A 13,564-nucleotide genomic window follows, 5' to 3' on the forward strand; every position below is an offset into this window, starting at 1 on the left:
AATCATTAGAGAAATGCAAATTATATCTCAAAGCAGGCTAGAAAGGTTGACAAAAAAGGAAAAAGACAAATGCCAGAGGGGCTGTGTAAAAGTGGATCTGGTAATGAACAGTTGGTATAACTGTGATCTGGCCCAGCCATTGTAGAAAGCAATTTTGAACAATGTGGAAAAAAAATTATTCAACTGCACATATCCTTTGACCCAGCAATCATACCATTAGTAAGATTATACCTTCAAAGAGATCAAAGAAAAAAGACCCTTATGAATAAAAATATCCATAACAAGTCTTTTTCGTGGTGACAAAGAATTGGAAAGGGCATACTCATCACTTGAGGAATGGCTGAACATATGTTATATGAATGTTAGGGAGTACTACTAAACTATTAAGAAACATGGGAAGACTTATTGAGTTCATGCAGAATGAGGTGAGTAGATGCAGAAAAAACCAAGTTATTCAGTAACATTTTAAATGTCTTTGAAAGACCTAAGTACTCTGATCAATGTGATGACCAACCACAATTTCAATAGGTTCATAATGACATATAAGACCAACCTCCTTGACAAAAGAGGTGATGGAATCAGGGTAGTACAAAACAAGACAAAAATTTTTTGGATGTGGTCGATCCAAGAATTTGACTTGATTATATATTATTTGTTATAAGGATCTTCTTTTTCAAATGAGGGGGTGGGATAGAAGGCAGTTTTCATTAACTAGCAAGATTACAAAATGTTTACATCTGAAAATGAGAATGTAAGACATTTACATGAAGTCAGTCATAAAATCTAGATTCAAACTAGTGAACAGATCATTCCATACACAGACCAAACTAAGCATGTTTTAGTATTTGAAGAGTTATCTGAAGAGGGATTAGAAAAATTCTGATTAGCCCCAGAGGGCAGAATTAGGGATGGAAGTCATAAAAGAAGCAAATTTAGCTTTGACAAGGAAGGGGCTGTCTTGAAAAATAGTGGATTCCCTCACTGCAGGTCTTTAAACAGAGACTAGATGACTTATTTGACAGCAAATGTATGGTCAGGTATGGGTTAGACAGGATGGAGGCCATTTCTCATTGATTCTGTGACCTCTTGAAGGGGATATCTTTCCCTTTAGTTCTCAATGACAACTCAATCTACTAAACAGAAGATAAAAGCAGAAGTGCAACAGATAATGGCAATTTGGTGGTCACTTCAATAGCAAACTAGGGAATTCAAATAGCATGGGACATAGTTTTGTGACCTCAATACCATTTCTGATTTATAAATTAAAACTACTGCAAAGTTAGCTTCTCTGTGATATCCAAATCTTCATTTTGTTGGGAAGGGGAAAAGCTAATGTAGAAATGCAACAGTGCTCCTTAATATTAATACTAATACATTTACAAGACCATTAAGCTAAGTGGAACACAGGCTTTTTTATATGGGAAATGAACAAAATCTACACAACAAAGATTTGAAATCCATTTTATTACATTAATGTGATGTTACAATTGATAACAGACTACCTTTACTTCGTATGTTAATTTTGGAATAATCCAGAATGGTGCCAGTTCTGACACCTCTGAGGAAAAGGAATTTCTCCTTTACTGGCTTCTCCAATCTTTTGGGACAACTCTGCCAACAGGGGACAGGTTCCACTCGATTCCAATCTGTGTTGCCGCATATGCCCAAATGGCAAGACAGAAAGTGGCTCCACTTAGCAATGTTGGGGAGCCATACTTAACATGAAAATTAGGCAGCCTGTCCTGGTGGTTCTGCCTCTCAACAGTTTGCTGAAAGCTGCGAACTAAGAAGTGGCTCAAAGCCCTCCTAAACAGAGGGAACATCGCCAAAAGAGCAAGAAGAAACCACAAGGGACTCAGGGTGTCGACAGCACGCCAAGTGCGTTGCTTCGTCCTTGCAAGAAGTCAAAAGAAACCCAACATTCTCTTTTCTATAAGGTTTTGAGTTCCACATTTTCTCCTTTCCTCCCTTCTCTCTTCCCCATTGATAGTGAGTAATCTGATATAGATTATACATGTAGAACTATATTAAATTAATATTAGACTATTATATTTCCATATTAGTCATGTTATGAAAGAAAAATCAGATTGAAGAATATTCTTACATTAGATCACAAGATATTTTGCTACTTTAAAATACAAATAAATATATTCACCCTTTAGACCCTTCATTGAATTTCTTCACTTTGACATTCAGAGAATGAAGGAGCTTTTTACAGGGCATAGAGTACTAGAGTCAGAAATACCTAGCTTCAAAGCTGACCCCTGAAACTTACTAATTTTGTGACCCCAGGAAGGTCACTTAATATCTATGTGTACAGTTCAGTTCCTTAAATTATTAAATCATAGATAGGCTATCTTCACTGGTAGAGGGAATTCCTTTGTTTCCCTTTTCTGATCAATTCACAAAACGTTCAGGTAATACATACTTCAAGCCTTTGGAGTTCTTTATTTTAATTAAATATGTGGTGTCTTGACTTGGGAAGATCTATTTTCATGGGTATTGACAGAAGCACATTGGTTCTATATGGACCATACTCTACTTTGACTCTTTTTGGATCACGAAGATGAGATATGTTACATTAGTAATTGTTTGACCCAAACATAATCCTTGAAATTTTTTAAGATGTGATGAATGCTTGGACCATTTAAGTTATTTTAAAATAGGCATGCTTTTAGAATAGGTGAAAAATATTTAACTAAAAGAAGCAATTTGAAAGTTTTATCTTTTTTCTATTAGCTAGAGTTCAGACAATTGAAAAAATATATTAAAAATGTTTATTTCCTTTTTATTCTCTCTTTTTATTTTAATTTGTAATCCCTACTGTACATATATATCATCTCTCACATTTGATTTATTGATTGGTCTCTCTCAGGCTTGCCATCATCCCATCCTTTCCTTCACTTCTCCCTAATGTTCATCATTTTACTCACCAAATTCTGATTTTGACCTGGGTAGTTCACCCCTTTTAACTAGAAGTCTCCTTCCAAGTGATTTGGGAACATGAAATTTCCTACCTTTCACCCACTAAGCCATGGAATCAAAAGCTCTCAGAATTGGAAGAAACCTTATAGAGGCTTTTTAAATCAAATTTCCATCTAAAACAAGGAATTATTTCCAATTCCTCTTGTCCTTTCTCATGGTAAAATTCTTCATTGTTTTCTCTTCTAATTCTGTAAGATTAAATGAGAACAAGAAGGGGGTGGGGAGTAGAGGAAATTAAGGTGAAATTTAATTTATATATATATATATATAAGTTATTTATATTGGCATCAACATTAAGATTTTAATAAAGCATTTAAAATGATGAATTGTGAGTAATAGATATGAATCTATTACTAAGCACATTCATGCTTGAATGTTAATACTAATAGCTTCTAGTCTATACTTCATAACTCTTCTGCATTATTCCCCCTTCATTCTTCCTTTATCTCCAGTCTCTCTCCCTATGCCCATAATTTTTATCTCCTCATCTTTCCTCTAGGATCTTGATTCTTTTGATAATGGGATAAAGTTAGAGTTACAAGAATTTTCCCTCAGTTGGCAATAATTCCAAGATAAATTGACTTTCCCTACCAAGAATGGTTGTTTGTCCTGATCCATATCTTGCCACTGGACCCAAATGGCTCTGGAGGGGAAAGTGAGGCTGGTGACTTAGCACAGCCCCCCTCACTCAAATCCAATTCATGGGCTTGTCGTGCATCGATTCCCTAAAGTCATGGTCTTCTTCAAGAATGCAAGATAAAAATCATCAACCCCCTTTTTCATCTTTACTCTTTCTGTATTATGAGTTTGGTTAGGTTCCAATGTATGAAGGTAAAATCTGACACATTATACCCCATATATACATAGATCTTAAGTACTTTGAAGGGTTTGGAGTGTGTCTCTTGCCCTGCCTTTGACTCAAACTTTCAATGACTGCAGTGTAAAATTGTTTTTTTTCTCTGGCTCATTCCCTGAGAGCCATGCCCATTACATTTCTCATCTTCATTCTCTGGCACCCTAAAGGAACTTCTCTTTTCTTCTACTGGCTAGTGTCCCCTTAGAGTGTTCCCCATAGCTTTAGGAAGATAGAACTAGCAACCCACTTCCATTTAATCACCACACCAGATTAATTTTTACATAGGAATATTTACTTCAAAGATATAGCAATATCTAATGTATACTCATTTCTCCCAATACTGGAGTGGTATATATACACCTCAGTTTTTGAGGAGGGGAAAGGGATTAGGCTCAAAGTTCAACTCAGTTCCTATATAGAATTAATCTCAACCAATTTAAATCCAAAACCCCACTAGACTAGCACCTTAAACCATTGACCCTTAAAACTTTCCTGCTGGCAGGCAACAATATCTAGTCTGGGATCTAGAAACATAATGGACAAATGAAAAAGGACCAAAACTTCAAGTCAATTCTTGGGGCCCAGCTAAAGGGGAAAGGGAGTTGACTGATTCAAGTTCTTTACTCCTGGACGCTGTCAGTAAAAAAAGGAAATGTATACAATCAGGTCATTTTAAAGACACAATTCCAGCTTCAAACCAATGAAAAGAGGCTCCTTTCAACCATGTGGTAAGCCAACACAGAAAGTCCATGACTGTGTCAGATTTCCCATCTTCCAGGAACAGGTGCCAAGGGTCTCTCATACATGGACTCGGCCATGGGTATTCCCAGAATAAACCATTTTTTCTCCCTACACTCATCTTTTGGTGATTTTATCCTCTCCCATAGGTTCAGTTTTACTTCTGTGTGGACAAGGCTTGTGTAGCTTTGGGTTCAAGGATCATAATTGTTTGTAGAACATTTCAACTTTGATGTCCCATATGTATCACAAACTGCACATGTTCAAAATGAATCTTTTTCACTGTTCCACTGCCCTTCCTCCAAATAGTCATATTCATTTGAGATACTACCACCCATCTAATCAAATAGGTTCATTATTCAGGAATTTTCCTAAACTCTGAACTCACTCTAACCACTCTCATGAACCAAATGGTTGCACATTCATTTTTACTTTCTACAATATTTTTCTCACTTTTCTCTTCCACTCATAGATCCTAGACTGAGATTCACTTCTTCTTTTAGCAACCACAAGATCTTCCTAACTGGTCTCCTTGTTGCCAGTCTCTCCCCTCTTCAAATCTTTTGTACAAATCTTCAGAACTGTATTACTAAGACAGAGTTCTTATTGTATAAATTCCCTGTTAAAACAAAACAAAAAACATAAAATCCTGGCCCATGATACCTAGGATAAAATACAAACTCCTATGTTCAATATTTAAAACCCTCCTCAATGTGGCTTCCACACCTCTTTTTAACCTTATTTCCTTCATCTGCTATACATTAGAGACATATACATAGGGACAACTAAATGACAGAGTGCAGTGGCTAGAGCCTAAAGTCAGGAACATCTGAGTTCAAAACTGTCCTCTGAAACCTACTTCTGTGTGACCCTGAGCAAGTCTTAAGTTTCATTTAATTTTCTCATCAGTAAAATGAGAATAATAATAGTATATATTTCCCAGGATTGTTGTGAAGATTAAATAGCATAATAATTGTAAAGTACCTGAAACTTAGTAAACATGATATAAATGTTAGCTATTAATAATACTTAAAGCAAATCTCCCTACTTGCTCTTCCCAAACACAGCATAGCATCACTAGTTTTCATTCTTTTACAAATTTGTCCCAGAATGCATTCACTCCATAGTTCAGCCACTAGACTCTTTAGTTTCCTTTCAACCCTCCTCTTGGTTGATACTTCAAACAATCAAATGAGCATTTATCTGGCATCTACCATGTACTACACATTAATCTAGGTATTGTCAATAGAATTACTAATTCACATATGAATGAATGAATGAATGAATAAATGAAAAACTATGTATTAAATGCCAACTTTGTAATAAACACTCTGAGTACAGATTGAGGAAAAGCGAGATAGTTCTGCCTTCAAAGAGATTACATCCCAAGGAGAGATGATAACACACAAATTGGAGTAAGAAAGGGGGTGGCAGCATATCAATATTGGCATGGTTAAGAAATGGCCAGCAAGTATCATGAAGGCCTTATTTGGGGAATGATAAGGCAAAAGTTCACCTATTAGAGCGCAGAACCCCAGGAGCAGAATCTTAGTTCTTGTGGGAGGGATCTGGGAAGGATGATCAGACTCAAGGCAGTGTGGGTTTGGAAAAGGCCATGAATTATACAGGATAAATATATAAAGAGAACAAATACAAAGTAGTTAAATACTAGGTAGCTGGGGAGTTGTTAGGAAAGGTGGGTAGTATTTGAGATGTGTCTTGAAGGAAGATAGGGCTTTTATGAAGTTAATAACTAAAAAGTTTAGCATGCTAAAGAAGAAAAGATCAGAGGTCAGGGAGATATGATAGTTCTCTTCATTTTTTTAGGTCTTTTATGTTCATGTGGAATTATATTGGTTCTTCTTGCCCCCAGAAAACAAAACTAGGAATAATGTGTGAATGCTGTGAAGGAACAAGGGGAAAAAATCTTTCTAACTATAAGACCTAGCTAAAATTAGAATGAGCTGCCTTGGGAAATTTTGAGTTTCTCCTCTTTGGGAAATGCTTTTAAGCCTGTCCTGTATGATGAACTGACAAACAGGCTTTTGAAGTGGGAGGGAGGCTGAGGAGGCAGAGCAGAGCCTCACCTCTGATTATGAAGAGTTGAGGCCATACCCTTGATACATACACTCTTGTCAGGTATATGCCCTCGATCCTTCAAATTCAGAAGTGAGGTACAGGTGAGACACATCTCTGCCTCCTCTGCCTCCCCTTACTCCATATCCCTGGTTGACTATATTGTATGGGAATAAATTTTCATGTCTGTTTGGCCAGATGGCTTCTGAGTTCCCTTCCAACACTGGAATTGTATAATTCTGTAATTAGTGGTAGTGCATGAAGGCCAAGTCAAGATATGCTCTAGAAAAAGCCAGTGGAATATAGGATGAATACAGAGTGAAGGGGGTAGTTCCACCAAGAAGTCACAGAACTATATGAAAAATGCTGGAAATGAACACCATTCTTTCTTTTGATATCTAGAAATGCCTTCTAGTGTGAAGGCTGATGAAGAATAGTAAGGTTTGGTCAGCTCTACCCAAGGGGTTTCTGGAGAAACAATGACAGTCAGTTTTCCTGTCAGTTTACAGAATACACTATGAATCAGAGTACGAAGTCTGAAACTCCTCTAAGAAATTACTCACTGCTAGAGCTCATGTAGAGCCATAAAGAGGGATTATTTAACCTGGGTCAAAAATATTTAGAGAAGGTGGTAATGGCGATGAAGAGAACATTTGGAGGGTGGATAAATGAAGTAGCATATTAAGGATAGTCTGATTGTTACTTCACTTGCAATAGAAAACAAGGGCATGCCATTATTCTAGAGCCTATTCCATAGATGTTGGATAAATAGTGGAACCTGGGAAAGGGATATTGCATTCAATGAAAATACAATTATAATACAGTTACTACATGTTACACTTTGAGAGATTAAAAAATAAAAATTAAACTGTCACTGTTCTTTAGGAGTTTGTATTCTATAGAAGAAGATACCATGTGTAAAGCAGTGTATATAAAATAAATAGGAGGTAATTGTGGAAAGGAGACCCTAGTACATGGAGAAAATCATGAAAGTACCCTTGCAGAGCCTATTGATGGAACTGAATTTTGAAGAAAATTAGGATATCTTTTTTAATGCATTTTTTACTTTAAATTTAAATTCAAAATAAGGGAAAAATTGTCATATGTGCATCTAAACATCAGAGAGGATTCATAAAAAAGCAATATATTTCCATTTCAAGGAAGCATAAATAATAAATACTACATATTATGTTCAAAATTGTCCATTATTTTCTTTGCTTTCTTGTAGGATCTCCCCACCCTACTCCCTATTCCTGATATAATTAAGCATATATACATACATATAAATATATATGCATATATATATACCCATATATACCCATATATACATGCATGTATACACATAGATACATATACACGTACATATTCATAGATATCTTTATATTTGGCTTGTATCTCTCATTTTTATAACATTTCTTGAAAGCAACATCCCTCCCTCACTTTACTACTGCTCGTTTTACTTTACTTCTGCCCTCCTATTCCTTAATCTACTATCCTTACAAGAATCCCACCCTTACACACCCTTCCATAATCCCCCTCCCCACTGATCTACACAACCTTCTATATCCCCCCTTTATCCTGTTCCCTGACCCTCTAACTCATTCTTCTCCCTATCCCCGCTTTTATTTCTTTCTGAATGTAAAAGACTTTTATATATACATACATATTTTTTATATATGGATTTATTGTTCCCTCTTTAATCTATTCATGATTGGAGTAGGTTTCTAGAACCTACTTCCTCATCTAATTTTTCTGATTCAATTCTTCTTCACACTTCAATTGTATAAGATAAAAACTCTTTTTTAAAAAATCTTTTCCTATACCATTTTCCTTTTGAAAATCCCTTCCTACCCATCTCTTTCCTTTAAACTACCCAATTAGGACATAAGGTTTATATTCCCATACATAGATAGCAAGTAATTTGTCCTTTTGAGTTCTTTGTAATTAGTCTTTTATTTTTATCTTATATTTCCTCTTGGTTCTTGTATGTCAAATTTCCATTAAGTTTAGATCTTTTTGCAACAAAATCCTATAAAGTCTGGAAATTCATTGAAGGTCCATTTTTTTTTCATTTAGGATTATGCCAACTATGTTGGATATATTTTTGGTTGGAACACCAGTTCTTTTGCTGTTTTGGTCTTTTAAAGAAGCAATTACTAGGTATTGTGTAAATCTAATTGTGGTTTTGCCATATTTGAATTGTTTTACTCTTGTTGCTCTTAATATTTTCTCCTTAACCTGTCAGTTTTTCTCCTAAGATCCCTTTCAGGTGGTGATTGGTATTTTTTCTATTTCTACTTTCTCCTCTTGCTCTAACACTTCAGGCCAATGTTCCTTAATTATTTCTTGCATTACTGCATCAAGATTCTTTTTTTGATCGTAGCTGTCAAGTAGCTTTATGTTTTCTCATCTTGATCTATTTTCCAGATCCATATTGTTTGTATCAGATATCGTATATTCTCTCGTATCATTTTCATTCTTTATGTTTTGTTTTATTATTTCTTGGTCTCTTATAATTTCACTGGCTTCCCCTTGACCAATTATAATTTTCTTTTTTTAAAGAATCATTTTCTTCCTTAAATTTTGGATCTTCTTTTCCATTTGGTTTACTTTCTTCTTCTATGATATTTTTGAGCAGATAGCAGTAATTTGAGATTAATCTTTGAAGAAGGAAAGGCTTTTTGCACTTTAGTGACTTCTTCTATGTCTATGGTCAAGTTCTGTCTCTTTTGAATGCTCCTTTTTAAAATTTTCTTTAGCAAATTATTATTATTATATTCACCTCTGGCCCTATAGTGTGGGGAATGGTACGTCTGGCTTTAGGAGCTTTGTCCTGGGACCAATTTCTGGACTCCTTTCCCCCTCTAAGTCATAGCTGGGGCTCTCCCCCAGTGGATCAATTCTCTGTCCTAATGACCATTTTAAGTATGCAGAAGTATGTGCCAAAAGGAAGTTTAATATTTCCCGCATTTAATATACAAATAAGAATAATTAAAGAGGTACACAAAAATAGATTATATTATATTATTCACGGTAAGCAATTGTATCCTTATGGAACAAAAGCAGTCATGTGACCAAAGCATTCAAAGTTGGAACAAAAAAAGAACCAACATTTATTCAACCTAATCTAATTGTTTTTTTCTTCTACTTCCATGGCTTCCAAAAAGGGTTATAAGCTAACCCTTGAAATTTATATTTCTATTGGTTCATTGTGTCCCAACTTCCTATTGGTTTCACCATTCAGGGAACACCAGCATACTCATAATTTTTCAGGGAAATTTTGTGCTTAACACAAAGTGGAAGCAAATGATATCCCCTGGTTTGTTGGCACTTTTGAAACAAATGACATTCCCAGGTTATTTGGCACTTTTTCCTCTTTACATTATATGTTTGTTTACTAAAGTAACAAAAACAAGGGAATTAAAATGTAGTATTTCATCAAAGGTATAATGAGTTTTAAGAAATGGATAATTAATTATATTTTTGGGGTGGAGCCAAGATGACAGTGTGAAGCTAACATGCTCTGGGAGCTTTTCTCTACCAAAGATAAATGAAGCCTTTATTCTGACATTTAAGCGATAGATCCCAAGAGAAAGAAAATATTCAAAGGAGTTTTCAATGGTAGACATTATGGAGGATCTTCATTGAAGGCTATGTCTTTGGGGGAAAAGAGGAAGTAAAACCCAGGAGACAGGAGAGTGGGGAAAGCCAGTGGGAGACTTTTAGACACAGTGCAATTCAGGTCCCCAAAATCCAACAACAGCAGAGATCCCTGCAGCTAGATAGCAAGCCATCAGAGTGGGTCCCAATCCCAAAGTCTGAACCCTGGGAAAAACCAGGGTTAGGGACAGGCCTGGGTCAGGAACAAACCACTGCTAAGTTAGGGTCTGGACATAAAAGAGGAAATAAACCTCTGCAAAGGCAAGGCCTGGACTGTATAAGCAATACCTTGGCCAACAACAAGCCAGGGATCAGACCTTAGCCCCAGCAAAAAACAAAAAACAAAATCTTGGATCTATATTCCCTCTACCACAAGAGCAGAGCTAAAACAACAAAGATAAGCAAAAAAGCTAAATGAATGCTAACTCTAGAAAACTACTTTACCAACAAAGATGATAATAATGCCATGACAGAAGAAGAAATCTATGAAAAAATCACTCACAAGGGAAGTCTCAAAACAGTCTATGAATTGGACTCAAATCCAAAAACTCATTGAAGAGCTTAAAAAAGAATTCAAAAACCAAAGAAGAGAGAAAGAAGTAAAATGGAAAAAAGAAATGAGTCATGCAGGAAAATTATGAAAAATTGACCAGAGACTTCCATATCTTTAAAAAAAGGAAAAAAACAAAATCTAATTGAAGAAAATAAAACCCTAAAAGTTAGAATTGAATAAATAGAAACCAATGACTACAAGACTACATGTTTCCATCAAACAAGTCAGAAAAAGTTGAAGAAAATGTAAAGTGACTTTTAAGGAAAACAAATGACCTGGAAAATAGATCCAGAGAGACAATGTATGAATCATCAAACTACTAGAAAGCCTTGATCAAAAAAAGAACCTGGAAAACATAATGCAAAAAATTATAAGGAAAACTGTCCAAATCTCCTAGAACAAGAAAACAATATAACCATTGAAAGTATACACAAAGCCCCTCCAGAAAGAGATCTCAGGATAAAAACTCCAGAACTCTCAAATAAAGAAGAGAATACTGCAAGTGAGCAAAAAGAAAACAAGTCAAATACAAAGAAAACACAATAAGACTAAACCAGGATCTTTCAGCCTCAAAATTGAAGGATCAAAAGACCTGGAATATCACATTTTGAAGGGCAAAGGAGCTGGGATTATAACCCAGAATTTACTACCCTACAAAATTCAGCATATACTGTCAGGGGAAAAAGATGGATGTTCAATGAAATAGAGGACTTTCAGAATTTCCTGACACAAAGACCAGAACTAAACAGAGAATTCAATCACCAAATATACCACTCAAGAGTTGCATAACAAAGTAAATGAAAAGGGGAAGGAAAAAACAAAACAAAGCAAAACCAATGTTCGTCAAGACTATCAAGTTGTATACAGTCCTAAAAGGGAAGATATGACACTTCTAATTCTTGCAAACTTTACTTCTCTTAGGATAATTTAAGAGTCAAATATAATTAAAGAGATTAGACCTAATAAAACTTAAAAAAAACTTTAATAATGGGGGAACCTCAACCTCCCTCTCTCAGAACTAGATAAATCTAACCACAAAATAAACAAGAAGGAAGTTAAGAAGTATAGTTGGGTATAGCTGGGTCTTATCTCTCCACTGAAAAGGTCCAAGATAGCATCACTATGTTTGAGACAAAAAGCCCTGATGAAAAGCAGGGGTGTTAACTCTAAACTTAATTGTCTCATTATCTTTTGACCCACTTTAATTCTGCTGAGCTGACAAAGCTTAGCACTTTGTCTCATGAGGGCATCATAAACTGGGTGGTCCTGAGTCAGTGTCTCCCATAACTTACAATCATTTGTAAAGTTCTCAAGTGAAACCTTCAGAGCCTCCCTGGATAGGGGGGGTAAAGTGTGAGAGAAAATCGGTCTGGGGAGAGGGGTATAAATACTTCAAGAAATGATTTGGTTTTGCATGATACTTTGGCTCATGAGGAGGATTGTGTGTCCATGGAGGGTACTTGAAAAGGAGTTAAAGTAAAAAATGATTATAATTAAAATTTAATGTAATTTGAGACAATGGTGTTTATTGAGCAATCAAAGAATCAATCAAACTGTGATTGTTGATACCTGATTAATAGTACTTCAGCAATAAATAACACCAGGTGAAGAGACACAAAGATTTATAATTTTAGAGAGAAAGAAGGGAAAGTGTGAACACTGAGTAAATTTTACTTAATAGATTTGGTCCAGAGAGGGAATATGATACATTCCCAGTTAGGGTTAAAAAATCTATCCTAATCTACAGGGAAAGGGAAGATGAAGTAAAGAAAAGATAAGGGAAGAAGGGATTGATAAAAGAGAAAGTGAAGGTATAAGTGAAAATTAACTGAAATTTAAATATTAAAAGAAAAGTTAAAGGGGGAAAGGGAGTAAAATTTTGGTGAGGAGGATTAAGAGGAAAGGAAGGACACAAATATAAATGGAGAAAGATAGCATGGAGGGAATTACAGAATTAGTGATCTTAACTGTAAATGTGAATGGGATGAACTATCCCATAAAATGGAAGCAGCAGAATGAATTAAAAATCAGAAATCTGTAATATCTTGTTTATAAGAAACACATTTGAAGCAGAGAGATACACACAGGATGAAGGTAAAAGGATGGAGCAAAATAAATTATCCCTCATTTAAACTAAAGAAAAAAATCAGGGGTAGCAATCTTGATTTCAGATAGAGTAAAAGCAAAAATCGATCTCCTTAAAAGGAATAAAGAAATGGGGTGGCTAGGTGGTGCAGTGAATAGAGCACTGGCCTTGAAGTCAGGAGTACCTGTGTTCAAATCCGACCTCAGACACTTAATAATTACCTAGCTGTGTGGCCTTAGGCAAGCCACTTAACTCCATTGCCTTGAAATTTTTTTTTTTAAAAAGGAATAAAGGAGGAAACTACCACTTCTTAAAAGGTACCATTGGTAATGAAACTCTATCATTACTAAACATGTATTTACCTAACTGTATAGTATCCAAATTCCTAGTGGAAAGACTGTCAGAATTACAAGGAGACATAGATAGTAATATTTTAATAATAGGGGACCTCAACCTCCCTCTCTCAGAACTATATGAATCTAACCACAAAATAAATAAGAAGGAAATTAAAAATGTGAATTAATTTTAGAAAGCTTAGATATAGTAGACCTCTGGAGATAACTTAATGGGGATAGAAAAGAATAAACCATTTTCTCAGCAGTATATGGCA

The 13,564-nt window shown here is 35.4% G+C and overlaps 1 pseudogene; it reads right to left on the bottom strand.

Annotated features, from left to right (window-relative positions):
• Nucleotides 1–629: 629 nt before the first annotated feature.
• Nucleotides 630–1,894, bottom strand: LOC141499787 (cytochrome c oxidase subunit 7B, mitochondrial pseudogene; annotated as a pseudogene).
• Between the last annotated feature and the right edge of the window lie 11,670 nt (nt 1,895–13,564).

Source organism: Macrotis lagotis, chromosome X (assembly GCF_037893015.1).
Source record: "Macrotis lagotis isolate mMagLag1 chromosome X, bilby.v1.9.chrom.fasta, whole genome shotgun sequence".
NCBI lineage: Eukaryota > Metazoa > Chordata > Mammalia > Peramelemorphia > Peramelidae > Macrotis > Macrotis lagotis.